Here is a 16931-nt window from a genome sequence, read left to right as displayed (position 1 = left end):
TCCTCCACATGCAGCTGATGGGTGACCTTGGGCGCTAGTCACACTTCTTTGAAGTCTCTCAGCCCCACTCACCTCACAGAGTGTTTGTTGTGGGGGAGGAAGGGAAAGGAGAATGTTAGCCGCTTTGAGACTCCTTCGGGTAGTGATAAAGCGGGATATCAAATCCAAACTCTTCTTCTTCTACAGTGGACACCCAGATAAGTTATAAATTTTCCAATTCTTTATTAAAGTTTTGGTCTTCTTGGTTCCCGAAGAGTTTTGCCATTTCGCCATAGTCCAACAGCTTAATTTGTCATTCTTCCCTAGAAGGGACTTGGTCTTCTTTTATTAAGTTTTATTATTTTAAGATATGCTGTAAGCCGCCCAAACTGGCAGAGTATGGGCGGAGTATAAAATCATCATGATCATCATCATCATCACCATCATCATCTCATGCACACACTGCCTGCCATCTGCCCTCTAAGCTAGTCTGGTATGTAGTATTCTCCATATGTGTGCCAACTTGGAATAAAGTATGGGGGCAGGTAAACTCTGCCTCACATAATCACATGAAGGGGCAAATGCACACCAATAGAATGGCAATGCCCATCAACTTTGGGGATCCCGGCCCCCTTAAATATTTTATTGGGGGGAGGGCAAAGGGTCCTCAACCCCTAAGAGTTGGCTCCTACGGTAAGTAGCATCGGGAGGGAGGCCACCATTTTGTCCTTCACCTCACCACCACCAATGGCCATAGACCAGTCCTGACTGCTCTAAATCACCCACTCCTAAATTAAGCAGATGTGCTCGGAAGACCAGAAAAAAATAAGGCATCACACAATTGCCAGCATTGCCAGTAAGGCCCAGCTCCTGTAATGCTGAGACTTTCCCCCTGTTTCCTTATATCATTGATTGCCCTCTGCAAACCCGGAAACTTCCCCTTGCCAACTCTGGCATAGTCTTTTGCTAACTTCCCAAAGCTCAGGATGGGGCCTAGCCATTTGCTTCACTGATGACTTCTCTCTCTGTTTTTCTGTTAGGTCAATGACTCAGCCATTCTGGTGATTCTGTCTGGATAGTTCTTCTGCCTGGCTGTTTCCTGGACATGGAAAGGACTGGCTTAAACTCCAGCCCTGACTAACCCCAGGAATATAGTAGTTCTAACCCTTTACTGAATTTTAGTGTAGTATTGCCCCCCCCCCCCCCCCCCCCCGCACCTCAAACTTATAACAGTATTCTAGTCTAGCTTTCTAGTGACTTACTGGTTTCACTCCCTCACCCCCCTTTTGGCATGAATATGCAGTTTAGTCAAGTAAGCCCATGTGCAGACTGCAGGAATATAGTCTAGACACAGATTTCAGTCTATGAGATACCACTAACATTTATTTACTTCATTATAAACTTTCTGCCTGGCCTCTCTTTTCCCTCACTCTGGCTTTAACGTCAATAAAGTTGTACTTGAATTATAGTGGTGTTAAAACAGAACCACGGTGAGTAGCTCTGAATGCAGAACTACCTGAAATAGCTGTCAGCCATAGATTTTTCCCTCTGCGTTCTCTTTTGCTTCCCTCCCATCATGATGCTTCTGAATTCTTTCAGGTTCTGTGCAGCCATAATTCTTTCCTCCTTTTTTTGTGTGCTGTAAAGGTGGATAACGAACATCTGTTCTGAAAGCACCCTGATAGGAGAAAAACAGGTTCTGGCTGGAATATCACTTGATATCTCACCTTTGCAGTGTCTGCTTTTTATGCCTATTGTTCACGCCATTTCTAAAAATAAGATTTATTGTAAGGTAAATGGGTAGCAGAGAGAAGGCACTGTGAATGGGATGCCAGTTCCAACTGGTATATTATATTTGCTTCCATGCTGGACTGTATCTAAATCTCTTGTCTATTATTGTATGATTTTTCCCGTTGGATAAACTGAATGCATTTAGATAGAACTGCCTATAAGAACCCAGTTTCTAAATATTGCATGTGTAATGGCGGCAGCTCTTGCTGTATGCTAACATTTTAAATTACCTTAAAAAGGAAAGGAGAAAGGGAATCAGTCTCAAAGAAAACTGTATCCAAAGTTAATGGTCCCAGTCTCTCTTGTGTGAGAAAGTGTTCGGTTGGCATGTTAATGTGATAACAACTGCATTCCAGTGAGTGGTTCCCATAAAGCAGAGCAATGTTCAAATAATGGGTCCACCTTAGGCAAGTCATTACCTTTCTACCTCAGGTGCTTATCTCCAGATGGGGGTATAATAGTACGAAAGCCCCTTCTTTTCAGGAAAATAGTGAGAATTAATGAAGTACTAGTTAGAAGATACTTGGCACACTTGAACTGTTTTACAAATGTGTCCCATTATTTGGAGCTCATCCACAGTCAGGTTTAATGGCATTCAATTAGAATAATAGCCATTTTGTAGTCCTACGTTTGCTTCCATTCAGTCACTGAGGCACCTGAGGGCTCTGTGCACAAAAAAGGGCCTTGAGAGACATGCTCTGCCCAGTTAACACATCATTCACAATGAACACTCAAGTGCTACTTAGCACTTGGTGATGGAGTTAAGCACTGTCTCTCTCGTCATTATAGGTTGGGGGCTAAGACTCCATCCTTTAGCTTGTACTGGTAGTAGCTCCCATTTTTCCAATATAGTACTGTGTTAACTTGTTCATTTTTTTTTAAATTAATAAGTAATGATATGTACTCTCACTCCCTTACTGGGCCCACCACCAAAAGACACTGTCAGAAGTCCAGGTTCCCAGCTTGATAACGCAGTAAACCTAGGTAATTAAAAAGGAGGATTTATTGCAAAAACAGATAGCTCTGGATGGCTCTGACAAAGCCTCTGGAATCATTACTCATGATGACCCTTCTGAAGACTCCTTCCAGCTGCGACAGAAGGTATTGAACTTACGACTCTTAACATCTCTTGTTTTACTTTCTATCTAGCAGCCCTCCCATTCGCCGACTCTTTGGACTTCGAGGATCAGCTCCAACCTTTTCCTGTGCTGAGAGGCTGTCTCTGAGTCTATTTGCGCCTGTCTGTTCTTCCTGCTAGCTTTGGCTGTGTTCCAGCCTGCTCTCAGTTACTGCCATATCACCCTGCCCGTCAAGGTCAGGAAGAGCCCGTCAAGGTCAGGAAGAGCCAAAGTCTGTAGCTCCCGGCTCTCCCTTGCCTGACTAACATCTAAGCCTCTCCGTTCCTGGCTGCTTTCTGCAGCTGGCTGCAAATCTTCACTTGGAGCTGGCTCATTCTTGACAGACACTGGCCGAATCAATAATACTTGCTCGGGGGGGGGGTGAGAGAACTACCTAGTTCTTAACTGAATGTGGCTCTGCAGCTCAGTAGATGGCTAGGCAAAGAAACAGCTCTGGGCATGCTCAGAAATTTAGGAATGATATAACTGAGTCAGTAAAGCACGAGACACTCTTAATCTCAGGGTCCTGGGCTTGAGTCCCATGTTGTGCAAAAGACCCCTGCATTGCAGGGGGTTGGACTAGATGACCCTTGTGGTCCCTCTATGAATGATTCTGATTTGGCTTACCAGGCTTTTAGAGTCAATATCCACCTTACCTTCCTCCCCACCCCAGTCCGTGAACAAGAGCTTAAACCCCTGAAAGTTAACTGACCTAATTCAGTCATATAGGCATAGTTTCTGCTTAAAACAGGACAGCATAAACCTAAGCCGCAGAGTCTAGATGAAAACATGAATGGCAACTAAATCTGCATTTTGCTTTCCCAAAATGTAAACCAGGACCAAGTCGAATAAAAAGGGCGTAACTGGAGGGGAGGATTTTCAGTTCATTGTGGGGAATTAATGAGGATTGGGAGAGAGGGGAAATTCCCTGTCAAAAGAAATGCCCTGAGAAATTGTGGCAACTGGGACCCACTCGGAACCAAAATATGACACTTTTCAGTTTAGTTACATGCTGTTTATAAAATTGCAGTGTTAAGAGTCCACAGTAGCCTTGTAAGGGAGGAGGATGGTGAGAACATCAGAACAATTTGGCCACACTCCTATAACCACTCACTGGCCACACTATTGTAACCTCCCAGCAGCTCCACCAGGTCTAGTGAGCACCAGCCACCTCTGGGTACAGTCTCAGTTTAATTAGACATATTAATATTAGGATTTCCTCCCTTCCCCTTCCCTACCTATGAAATACTTTCTCAAAACAGTTGTAACATGCCAGAAGCAACATTCATTACACAATTGGATATACTGATAACTTCCTATTCACTTGCCTTCTGGACAGAATGGGCACCAGGGAAGCTTTTTGCTTATCATTTTAATATAAAGTTTCATATAAAGCTGAAATCAGATGTGTAGCTACCCGTGAACACAGTGGCCACATTAATCAACAGATAATTTTGTGTTTTTCTTTCTTCTCCCTTCCTGCCTTTAAAAAACACCCTGCCCTTTTCTATAATCAACTCTTCTTTTCCCTTATTGTGTTTTGCACCCTTATCTCATCCCCCCTCTTTTAAACATGTGATATTTGTAAGTGCTTTTACAGCATTTCATATTAAGATCTTAGAAAGCAGATTTCACTTTATTGAATTTTGTCAAGTACCCCAAGTGTCAACTTCCCTGGTAAATTGAAATCGTGACTCTTTATTTTTCATCTCTCTCTCTCTCTCTCTCTAAATAAAAAACAGACATTATAGCAGGAGTGCATCCCAAAAATATTTCCACATCATGTTTTCACAATATTTAACTCAGCGAATTCACTGCAACACAATGTGGGTAGGACAACTAAACTTAAAATGGCTTTTAAAGAGATTAGAGTATGCTGGGTTGGAGCTCACAGGGACAGCCTATGTGTATTTGGGGGCACGCCTTCCTTCAGACCCCCACCCCCAAAACACATGGAAAGCAGTGGAACGGACATATTAGCGGACATGGGGCGAGCATGTGCAACTCCAACTGACCTGCATATGGTTTTAATCACATAGAGATAGAATACCTCAGGGCTGGCTTTACCTTTAGGCAGGATGAGTCATCTGCCTCAGGCAGCAGACTTAGCATGTCATAAAAGACAGCAGATTGTTAATTATTTAATTTATTGTTATCATAAAACATCATACAATTTTACATGTTGCATGCCACATTGCAGATCCCTCATTGAGCAAGCAATTGGACCACATGACCTCAAACCTGATGATTTTTATCATTCATTGTGGCCAGTGTGGTGTAATGGTGAAGACTGGTAGACTCGTAATCTGGGGAACCGGGTTCGTGTCTCCGCTCCTCCACATGCAGCTGCTGGGTGACCTTGGGCGCTAGTCACACTTCTTTGAAGTCTCTCAGCCCCACTCACCTCACAGAGTGTTTGTTGTGGGGGAGGAAGGGAAAGGAGAATGTTAGCCGCTTTGAGACTACTTCGGGTAGTGAAAAGCGGGATATCAAATCCAAACTCTTCTTCTCCTATGACCTTAACGATGGAATGCCCCTTTTATTCTTTCTGCCTCACAGTCTGAGACATGTAGCCAGAAAATGAATGAACCCCAATATAAAGCTGTAGCTCAGTTTAAAAAACAACACAGGCCTGGCACACAAGAAGTCCTAGGTTCAATCTCCAGCATGGATTCTCGGGGAGATTGTATTGTTTAACCAGAGGGAGTAGTGCTTGTGTACAGTCATACCTTGGTAGTCAAATGCCTTAGTTGTTGAACAAATAGGCTCCCGAATGTGACAAACCCAGAAGTGAGTGTTCCGGTTTGTGAACGTTTTTTGGAACCCGAAGCTCCTGAGGCCAATCAGAAGCCGCGCCTTGGTTTTTGAACGGTCCGGGAGTCAAATGGACTCAATGAATTAAATTTGAGAACCAAGGTACGAATGTACTCAGTATGTACGGAGCTATTATTAATAATAATTCTGATCAAGAACAAATCAGGAAATGGTTCATAATACATTAAAAAAAGATTTTGCTAAGAAATGTGACTCACCTACTGTTTCTGGGAAACTATCAAAGCAATAAATAAATATGACACAAGGAGAAGACAAACAACTCACTCATTTGATGAGAAATGTAATAAACTGATTAATTTTTGGAATGGGACCTATAAATACAATAGTGCTATACACACAGAAATATTTCCATTAAAATAATTTAATACTTTGGAATGGGCTATTTTACATATATAGTTATCGTCTGTTGTAATATATATTGATTCTATGAGTAATAAGAAATATAGATTGTTCTTGAGAGGTCTGGTGTTTTGGGAGAGGGTAGAGTTGCAGCTGAATACATTGTATTCAGTTCTTCACCCTACAATGGTGAGGGGCAGGCTTGGACTGATTGCTGTGACATTTTCAGATGGAATATGAAGTAAATGATGGGATTGAAGGAATCTAGAAGGATTCTTTAATCCCCTGCAAGCTCCCGAGACAGCCTATGAAGCTTAAAGGAGGCAAAATGATGGACAATTGGTCATCTTTTTCTCATTTCACTACCCAGCCTCATTTGAGCCAGCTCAAGTGCTACTGATCTGCCTTATTCAACTGTAGAAGAGAAGTTACAGGTGGGTAGACATGTTGGTCTGCCATAGTCAAAACAAAATAAAATAAAAAATTCTTTCCAGTAGCGCCTTAGAGACCAACTAAGTTTGTTCTTGATATGAGCTTTCGTGTGCATGCACACTTCTTCAGATACGATACGTAGAAGAGACAATAAGTGGTTGGCCCATGACTGCCCCCTACTGTGTATGTCAAGGCTCAAAGGCCAGGAAGAAGGAAGCAGCAGAAGAAATGGAAACCAGGAGCTGATTTGACCATGGTTTGTTTGTTTACTACAGCTTAACCATAGTTTGGGACCCAGGTGGTGCTGTGGGTTAAACCACAGAGCCTAGGGCTTGCTGATCAGAAGGTTGACGGTTCGAATCCCCGCAACAGGATGAGCTCCCATTGCTCAGTCCCAGCTCCTGCCAACCTAGCAGTTCGAAAACACGTCAAAGTGCAAGTAGATAAATAGGTACCGCTCCAGCGGGAAGGTAAACAGCAATTCCATGTGCTTCTCTGGTTCGCCAGAAGCGGCTTTGTCATGCTGGCCACATGACCTGGAAGCTGTGCGCCGGCTCCCTTGGCCAGTAATGCGAGATAAGCACCACAACCCCAGAGTCGGACACGAGTGGACCTAATGGTCAGGGGTCCCTTTACCTTTAACCATGGTTTACCCAAACCACAATTTGTAAACTAATCTGAAACTTTGATTTTACAGCCTGGTTTGTAGCTAACCTCTAGCAATGGTTTAGGTATTTAGAAAACAACAACAAGAAATCACAATTAAGCATTATGTAAGCATAGGCTTATCAGAATGTCACTTTTAATATGCATTATATTGATTCCCCCAGGCTTAGGAATCAAATGTTCCCGTTATTATATGACAATCTAAATTGTGTGGTGGTTTGAAAATGAAAATTAATCATGACAGAGATATCAGACTACTGTATTTTAAATGAATACATCTAAAGGGCCATCTCTACCACATGTATATACTTGCTTATTAATATTTTCTTCCAAAGCTCTTCTCAGAATGCTCCGCATTCAAAAGTTAATCTGTCATGGTGTCCAAACTACATAACTCTTGCTAGGTGTTTCCACCTAGCACCGGTATAATTTTCCTTTAGACATCAGGCAAAGTTTGTGTCCCCCCCTCTTGTGTTTTAATAAAATAAAATAAAATATTTCATTGGTGTTTTCACCTGTTTCTTTTTTACTTCATTTTGATTTTTATTGTCTGGATTTTCTGCTTCATCATGTTGATTTGTTGGTTTTATCATGTATTATTTTATTTTAGTGTTTTTATTATTTTAAACTTCCTTGATGCTGTTTGGAGTAAGGCAGACAATATTCAACCAGTTCCTGTGGGGGAAGGGATCAAATCCTAGAACACAGTATGACTCCATGTACAGGAGTGTAAGTGAAACTGGGATGGTGGTATGGGCTCCTTAGGGGAGGAAGGATGAGATATAAATTGAAAAGGAGAGGAGAAGGAGAAAGAGTGCAGTCAGGATATATACTCCGGGGTCTCTATCAATACTCCATTGTTTCTATCAATGCACATAGTATGGAAATACTGGATGGAATCTAATAATAATTGTAGGGACTGAAGGTCTTTTTAGAAGGAAAAGGTGGAACAAAAAAGGGAGGAGGAGCTACATCATACATCAAGGATGTGCATACTGTATTTGAGAGGAAATCCACGAATCAGTTGGAACCATGTGGTAAAAATAAAAGGAGATTGAAATAATAGTGGTATCACTTTGGGGGGTCTGCTAAAAGAACTTGCATATGCGATCTCAGAGCCTTGGACATTCTTGTAAGAAGCGAGACTGGAGGTGAGCAGATTCCCCCAAATTCAAAAAGGAGAAAAAATATCAAAGCAGCTACTGACTGGTCATCTTGGCACAGGTTCTAGAACAGATATTTAAGCAATTAGGTTTTGTGCCTTTAGAAACAAAACCCTGATAACAAGGAACTAACCCTGGTAACCCTGTAACTGGTTCCTTAAGAACTAACCCTGTAACTGGTTCCTTAAGAACTAACCCTGTAACTGGTTCCTTAAGAACAAGCCATGCCAGACTAGAATTATCTCTCTTCCTTGATCAAGTTGCTAGTCTGGTAGAACAGGGGAGAGCTGTGGACATAGTATATCTTGATTCAACAAAGCTTTTGACAAAGTCTCCCATGATATGCATGTTGGTGAGCTGGTGAAAAATGGGCTAGATGATGTTAGGCAGATTTGTAGCTGCTTGATGGACTGTGCCCAAAGATTGCTCACCAATGGCTTTTCATCAAGCTAGAGAAAAGTGGCCAATGTGTGCTGCAGGTTTATGTCTTGGGCCTGATGTTGTCTGACATCATTATAACTTACTAGGACAAAGGAGCAGAGGGAATACTCATCAGAACTGCAGAGGACAAAAACCAAAAACCAGGTAAGGTAGCAGTCAAAAATAGAATCCAAGATACTTTGGCAGTATGAAGAATTGGGCAACCCCCCCCCCCAAAAAAAAAACACCTAACAAAATGAATTTCACAGAGATAAATATTATACATTCTGGTTGGAAGATTCAGATGTGCAAATGGAGGATGGCTTTGAAGTGGTACATTTAAAAAGTGTTTTAGCTTGGTGATCACATTACAGTGGTACCTCGGGTTAAGAACTTAATTTGTTCCGGAGGTCCGTTCTTAACCTGAAACTGTTCTTAACCTGAAGCACCACTTTAGCTAATGGGACCTCCCTCTGCTGCTGTGCCGCCAGAGCATGATTTCTGTTCTTATTCTGAAGCAAAGTTCTTAACCTGAAGCGTTATTTCTGGGTTAGTGGAGTATGTAACCTGAAGCATATGTAACCTGAGGTACCACTGTATTCCAATTAATAAATGTATAATGTGAATGACAAGTTCTCTTTCCCCTCCCCCTTTTGAAAAGAGAAAGACTCTTCATTAGCTATGTAGGCTATTTTCCTGCAAAGTCAGCTAATTCAAAGTAGAAATGTTTTACAAAAATGCCAGTAATGAAACAACCTGACTGGCAGTGGAGAGTCAAGCAGCGTACATGTTTTGGAAGAACAAGACAGTTTCAGTGGCTCACCTGAATTACTTTAGCTATTTGTATGTCGGTGACAATCAGAGCAAAACATAAGAGAACAGTCCTCTGAGTCTCTAAAAGGTAGAGGACACATGATGACTGAGCAGTGAGCAAGTTCGCGTTTCATGATCTATCAGGATTGTGTGTGTTAGAAAGGGATGGCTTTTGCCTGTAAAGGTAGATTCTATCCAAATAGAAAACAGAGGTTTCCAGATCAATTAAATATTAGGTCTCTCTTATGTACCAGTAACTCCATATTCAAAAGACGATGAAAAGATGGAGACAATAGTGGGGTTGGCTGAGAACTTAGTTCTGATTCACGTTTTCATGTGAGCCCACCTATTGCACACTTCCTGAAACAATACACAAACTGTAATACAAGGATTCTTCAGAATTCTCAAATTTCTCTGAATTTTGTACAAAAGTGTACAAAAATGTGTATATTAGTGGAAAGTATGCATAAAATGCATGCATGAATGAAAATAACATACACAATGCATTATATGAGGGGAAATAGCTTGTAAAAATGTGTATATTGGAGAAAATTGTAAAGAATAACGTATATGGTAGGAGAAATTTTCACTACAACAAATGTGAGGATGGTTTTTTGTTTTTGTTTTAAGTAGACTGATTCAGAAATGTGACAAGCTGAGTTTACAATTGAATAAAATTAGATACTATAATTTCAATAAAAAATGAAGCAGATTTGTTCTGGAAAAAAGGTGAGGAATAGACTCAGGGAAACAGTTCTGTCCACCCCTTAAATTTAGGGTATTTCTTTTCTGCTAAGTATTTGCCATTGCAAATTTTCAACAAGTGTAGCAGGAAAAGAAATTCATCAGGGTCTTCACAGATTTTTGTTGCAAAGAAATGGATGGAAGGATGGATTCATTCCACATTGAGGGTTTTATACCATGTTTCTACTGGCAACTTGCTCCATCACAGCCCTTTCATCCTGGGATGTAGAGTGTATCTCAAGATGGAATGTTTTGAATCCAATGAGCAGTCAATAAACAAGTCTCACAGAACTGGAGAGGTATCAGAATTAGGAAGAAGAATTTACTGCAGACAAGGTGGGTGCCTCAAATCCTTCCGGATCATCTTCCAGCTTGGGAAGGGACCTATTCCTAACTGGATCAGACACCCAGCGGATGTAAGGTGGCTCAATAGAGCAACCCAGTTGTCCACATGCCCCACGGCTTCTGATGCAGTGAGGGAAACTTTCTCCTTCTCCCTACACCAGAGAACAATCTCTGGACTTTCAGAGGAGGTTCAGAACCTGCTGGACTTTATCTAGTCCTGAATTCATTCTAGGAAGTTTCCACATCTACCAGAAGCCATAAATTCTTATTCCAGTAGGTGTGGAACTCTCCCCTACCTCATGGGACTAATGCACAGTGCTATCCTGATAAACTGGCAGTGAAATATTATCACCCGACGAAATGTGGGAGGTAGCCTTGATGTCAAAGGGTAGACTGAAAAACAAGAGATGGCTGCCAAAGACTGAGCAGGGCTAAGGAAGAGGGATATCTAAATTGAAGCCATTTAAGCACCTCAAAATCATATGCAGGCTGTATTAAGAGGGACTCATCAGTCACTATTATGATGTCAGAAGCAATACTGAATAGGTTCTGAACAAATTACCATAAAAATGACCCACATGACACTAATGGTTGGAGGGGTGGAAGTCAACATTCCATAGCAACATCATATTGTATTTGAATGTCAGAGTCTCTCCTGCTCCAGAAGGACGGGCCTCATCAGTTTTTGGACACATATCAAACCATGTTTGGAAAGGCCCTCAGAAACAGAACTACAGCATTCCAGGGATTGTGGCTAGTGACTGCTGATGATGGTACTCATAGAATCATAGAATTCTAGAGTTGGCAGGGACCCCCAGGGTCATCTAGTCCAAGTCCCTGCAATACAGGCATCTCAACTAATGCATCCATGACAGATGGTCATCCAACCTTTGCTTAAAAATCTACTTGGAAGGAGAGTTCACCACCAAAGGAGTCCATTCCACTGTTGAATAGCTCTCAGTGTCAGAAAGTTCTTCCTAATGTTTAGTTGGAAGCTGCTTTCCTGTAACTTGAAGCCACTGGTTTGGGCTCTATCCTCTGGAGCAGGATAAAACAAGCTTGCTCTATCTTCCATCTGATAGAGATAATTGAATATGGCTATCATATCTCCTCTCACAGGTAGGTAGCCATGTTGGTCTGCCGTAGTCGAAACAAAATAAAAAATAAAAAAATCCTTCCAGTAGCACCTCTCAGTAGTACCGGTATCTCCTCTCAGTCTTCTCTTACCCAGGCTGAACATATCCAATTCCATCAACCATTTCTCATAAGGCTTGGTTTCCAGACCCTTGATCATCTTGGTCGCCCTCCACTGCACAGCTTCTCAATGTTCTTCTTAAATTGTGGTGCCCAGAATTGGGCACAATAATCCAGGTGTGGTCTGACCAAGCAGAATAGAGCAGTACTATTCCTTCCCTTGCTCTGGACACTATTACTTCTGTTGATGCAGCCTAGAATAGCATTAGCCCTTTTTGCTGCTGCATCACACTGTTGGCTCGTGTTAAGTTTGTGGTCTACTAAGAGCCCTAGATCCTCTTCAATCCAGATGTCCCCCAGCTTATATTTGTGCCTTTTACATGGCCATGAGTTTTCTTGAAGTAAAAAGCAACCATTCAGCTGAGTGGGGAGCATGCATTTCAGTGATTACGTATGTTGTTGCAGAAACTCACAATTTCACCCTGCCCTAGAGACATGACAAAAATTCTCATTAGAGTTGGTGGAAGTTTAAGTTAACATGAATTACAACACTGGCTGTTAAATTTATGCTGTTCTCAATGAAAATGAAGTACAGAACTCCAAATAACTTTAGCAAAAAATTGTTCAATGGCGCCAGTGTGGTGTAGTGGTTAAGAGCGGTAGACTCGTTATCTGGGGAACTGGGTTCGCGTCTCCACTCCTCCACATGCAGCTGCTGGGTGACCTTGGGCTAGTCATACTTCTTCGAAGTCTCTCAGCCCCACTTACCTCACAGAGTGTTTGTTGTGGGGGAGGAAGGGAAAGGAGAATGTTAGCCGCTTTGAGACTCCTTCGGGTAGTGAAAAGCGGGATATCAAATCCAAACTCCTCCTCCTCCTCCTCCTCTTCTTCTTCTTCTTCTTCTTCTTCTTCTTCTTCTTCTTCTGGGAATTGGCAGTTTTTAAAGTAAATGTCTCTACTATTATTGTTGTTCATCTCTTGAGCAGCTGAAGGCCACAGTGGCATGGTATACAGAGAGGCATCAGGTAATAGTGACTGACACCTGAGGCCGGTTGTTAGCGCTGGAGAATTCTTGGGCAGGGCATCAAGAGGCTGCATATGGAGTCACCTTAATACCAGACTATGAGCAGCATTGATGCAGAAAATTCATTCAAACAACCTCCAGAGCAAAACTGAGCCCCATATAATAGTGCCAGTCCTCACCCCTCAGCACCCCTCAGTGGTCCAGCTGGGAGTATGAAAACTTCAATGTAGCATATCCAAAGTCCCCAAAGACCATATTATTTTAGTACAGAAGCATGAAATTCTAGTGACCTAGAGAAATCTGACAACAAAGTCTATTTATAATTTTGACAATGATTCCTCAAGACATGTTCTTTTCCAGGGTGTAAACAATGACGTGTTGTTGGTTTGGTTAAAAAAAAAAAAAGAGGTGGAAGAACTTTTCACTTCTAATTGTCTGACATTTGCAAATTGACACACAAAAACACTGAAGCATTACTGCTTAGAGAAAATGCTGGAGCCATAGCTACCACTCTGTATTATATACTTGTATGTGAAATACAGAGCATAGCTTCCATTTTCTATACTTGCAGAGAATCTGGCCGGAGCTTTTTAAGCAGGGCCTATTGACCAAATGTCAGTCAGTAATGAAAGGTGTGGCGTTCAGCTCAGCACAGCTGCCAAGAGCTGCTGTACCTGTCAGTTTCATTTGCAATTCAATTGTTTGATACTTTTCTTGGGCGCCACGAGGCAGTTTAGCATCTCTAGGCCTTTCTGACGGAATAAGATGGCTATTCTAATCCTTAGTAAGTAAAACTGAAAATGCCATCCAAATCCAGAAAATGGAATTCAATCACCGGGGCATTTCTTAATATCGCCGTTGTCAGATATTTTACATTATCGTGACTGTCAGCATCTCGCAGAAGTAGTGTTACGCCACGTAAAATGGATGGCTGGGTTTTAGCTATTCGACATGACAAATATGAGGAAGGAGGGGCCCAATTGACATCATGAAATATGGTGGGGGGAAGAACCCCAAGTGTCCCTTGGTCTTTAATGAGCCTTTTGCTCATTTTTATGATCCTCTATGCACTTCAGACCAGTTGGCAAGTGATGGAGAACACACAGGGTATTTACAAGCAGGGAGGAAAAGAATAGGCTGTCGGATTCTGACAAATTATCCCTGGAGAAGAAAATAACTCCATAAGAAATACAGTTGGTGCTAAATTTAATAAAAGCTGGCTCTGATGGATTCCCTCCGGAATTCCACGAGACCCTTTCATGTGCACTTTATCCCCACTGCTGTCAAGAGTTTCTGAGAAGTTATAAAACAGTATCTGAAGAATTTTCCCCTATACCCCAGACTATAATTATTCCCCACCTTGCCCTGAAAAAAAGAGGGCAAATCCAAGTGCACAGACCTCTCCTTGTCAGTTAATACAAACTTAATTGCCAGATTGAGACATCACATTGCTGCCTGTACAAATTTCTCAAGGACCAGCATAGTTGGGTTAAGATATTTGCTGCACATCTGCTCAGAACCACAGCAAAGTCCATTTGTGCATACGCTAGTGATGTGCTGAAATATGTCCTCCAGTTTCTCAAAAAGTTTTCTTTCCCTGTGAAAAAGACATCCATTTATCTGCCTAATTCTATGGGCACTTGAGAAATTCATTAGAATTTTGTTCAGTTTAGGAAATTCATTAGAATTTTGTTCAGTTTAGGGTCTTTGGCTTACCTTATCACTGTTAGGTGAGCAACAGTAGTGTGTGCAGAAACATTTCTGTAGCATTCTGCAACATCCCTGACTTCCTGATCTGAAAAAGCTGCATGGGAGAAGTTACCTCATGATTATACCTTCCTTGGACTTTTATTTTACTAGGGGCACCTGGGAAGGCTGCAGGCCACAGGTGAGATGATTTATAGATTGTAAGAAGGGACAATTCCAAATACCCTTTGGCCACCTCAAAGAGTAAGTTAAATGCAACAAAAACCCCTGACAGTGCCACATAGGAACCATAGAGCGGGAAGGGATCACAAGGGTTATTTAGTCCAACCCCACGCAATGTGGGTATTTCCCCCCCAACTTGACTCAAACCCATAACCCTGAGATTAAGAGTCTCATGCTGTAGCTCAATGGTACAGCACATGCTGTAGTTGCATGTTTGAGGAGTGGTTTGTGGTCCTCTTTCCCCACAATAACAAATTCTAAGTGATGCAGCTTATTTTTGGGGGGAGTGGGGGGAAGGGTGTCAAGTCCTTAGTCTGCACTTGCCTACAGGTTCCAGGGTACTCTTGTTGTGCTTGATAAACAGTTGGTCACCTGGTTCAGGGTCCACCTTTTCGTGAATTATTATCCATGACAGTATATTGCAGCTGTCTTTACAATTCAGTTGAAAGCAGAATGGTGTTATTTTGTTGTTGTTGTTGTTGTTGTTGTTGTTGTTGTTGTTGTTGTTGTAATGGCATAGAGTGTCATGGGCTATGTATCTAATGTCCCACTGTGTGGTCATCATGATTGGTCATCCCCAAGTCAAGCTTAGTACATCCTCACAGCTTTCAGACTCATCACCGTTCTTCTGCATCCCTCTCACTGTTACTCTCCGAGGTTCCTTTGCACAGCTGTCTACATGCTGGGCGTTCGTTCATTCTCTTTCCATCATTTCCTTCCACAATGTATGCCCCTGATCCTGGGTGCCCTTTCACTAGGCTGCATCTTCCACTCCCGCTGGCATCCTGACAGTCACTGGACAGCATGCACCTCCATCTCTGGTGTGCCTGCTGATATTCTATCTTTAGAAACGTTTGCTTCCCTGCCTATTTCCAGTCAACAATTGAGTGTTAAATCTGCTTTTTCAAACAATCAGTTAGAGAGATGCTGATCTTTTGTCCCATGTACAATTCTGCCTCTGATAAGACAGTCTGTTATCTCCACAAAATTACAAGTTGCTTCTTGTGTCCTTAATACAGTAACTAACACATGCATCCGGACGTCCTCAGGCACCTTGCTGCCTCATAAAGAAATGAGAACATTTTGCTATTTCATTTGGTTTGGGCATACAATTTTCATCCGCTAACAGCTCCAAAGCACATCCAGTGCCAAGGCAAAGAGACTTACATACATCTCATCCTCTAAGGCTGGAGTGGGGAACCTTTTTCAGCTGGAAGATCACATTCCTTTCTGGGCAAAGTTTTGGGGACTACAGTGTTGGGCGAGACCAGAGGCAGAAACGGTTGGATCAATTAATGTAAATTTTATCTTTGTACAGTAGCCAAGGTTCCTCTCCCTCGCTGACTCCCCCTCGTCCTGACATTCTCCATCTAGGCGAGCAAAAATAACTATCAGTGTTCTAGAATACATTCTAGCCAAGCCAAAAAATAAAAACCCCAGGAAGCAAGACCTGTGGGGGGGGGGTGAGGAGGCGTACATACCTGCCAAGTGCCCCAGGAAAAAAAGGACAGCTTGTTTTTTCATGTGAGATCGTGGTGGCCATTTTGGATACTGCAGTCTCACACACTCTTGCACTGAGCTCGCATCCCCCAAAAGCTCTTGGGGGGGGGCAAGAGTGAGGTGCAAGTCACATGATGCACATGGAAGACACATGTCCCAGTTTTGGGTCTGAAAAAGATGGATAGTATGGGCGTAAGAGGGTCTGACTAGAGAGAGTTACAAGAGTTTGATGGAGCCACCTAGAGGGACACCTTTGGCACCCAGGCCCGAGGTTCTTTATCCCTGCTATAAGGTATGCAGCTTGCCTATAAGGAGGGTGGCGAACCTCTGGGCCATGGGCCAAACTTGGTCCGCTTTGTCATGTTGCTGACAGGTGGGTTAAAGTTGCTCTGTGGGGGTTGGGTCAGATAAAGAACCAATGTATCAGGAATAAAGCTAAACTGGAACCGGAACCCTTCTTGACTTGTAGTTTTCTACGTGGAGAAATTTAGCATAGAGCATTCAATCAGATGACTCCCCCCTCCCTGAATGGTTGAGAGTTAGGCCTAACAGGGCACTAATGTGGTAACTGAGAAATAAAGGGAATGGGTATGTAAGTGAAATGCTAGCTACTTTATTCTCACCCTACTCATAGATTGT

Source organism: Lacerta agilis, chromosome 2, assembly GCF_009819535.1.
Source record: "Lacerta agilis isolate rLacAgi1 chromosome 2, rLacAgi1.pri, whole genome shotgun sequence".
Lineage (NCBI taxonomy): Eukaryota > Metazoa > Chordata > Lepidosauria > Squamata > Lacertidae > Lacerta > Lacerta agilis.
Note: the sequence above shows the minus strand (reverse complement) of the source record.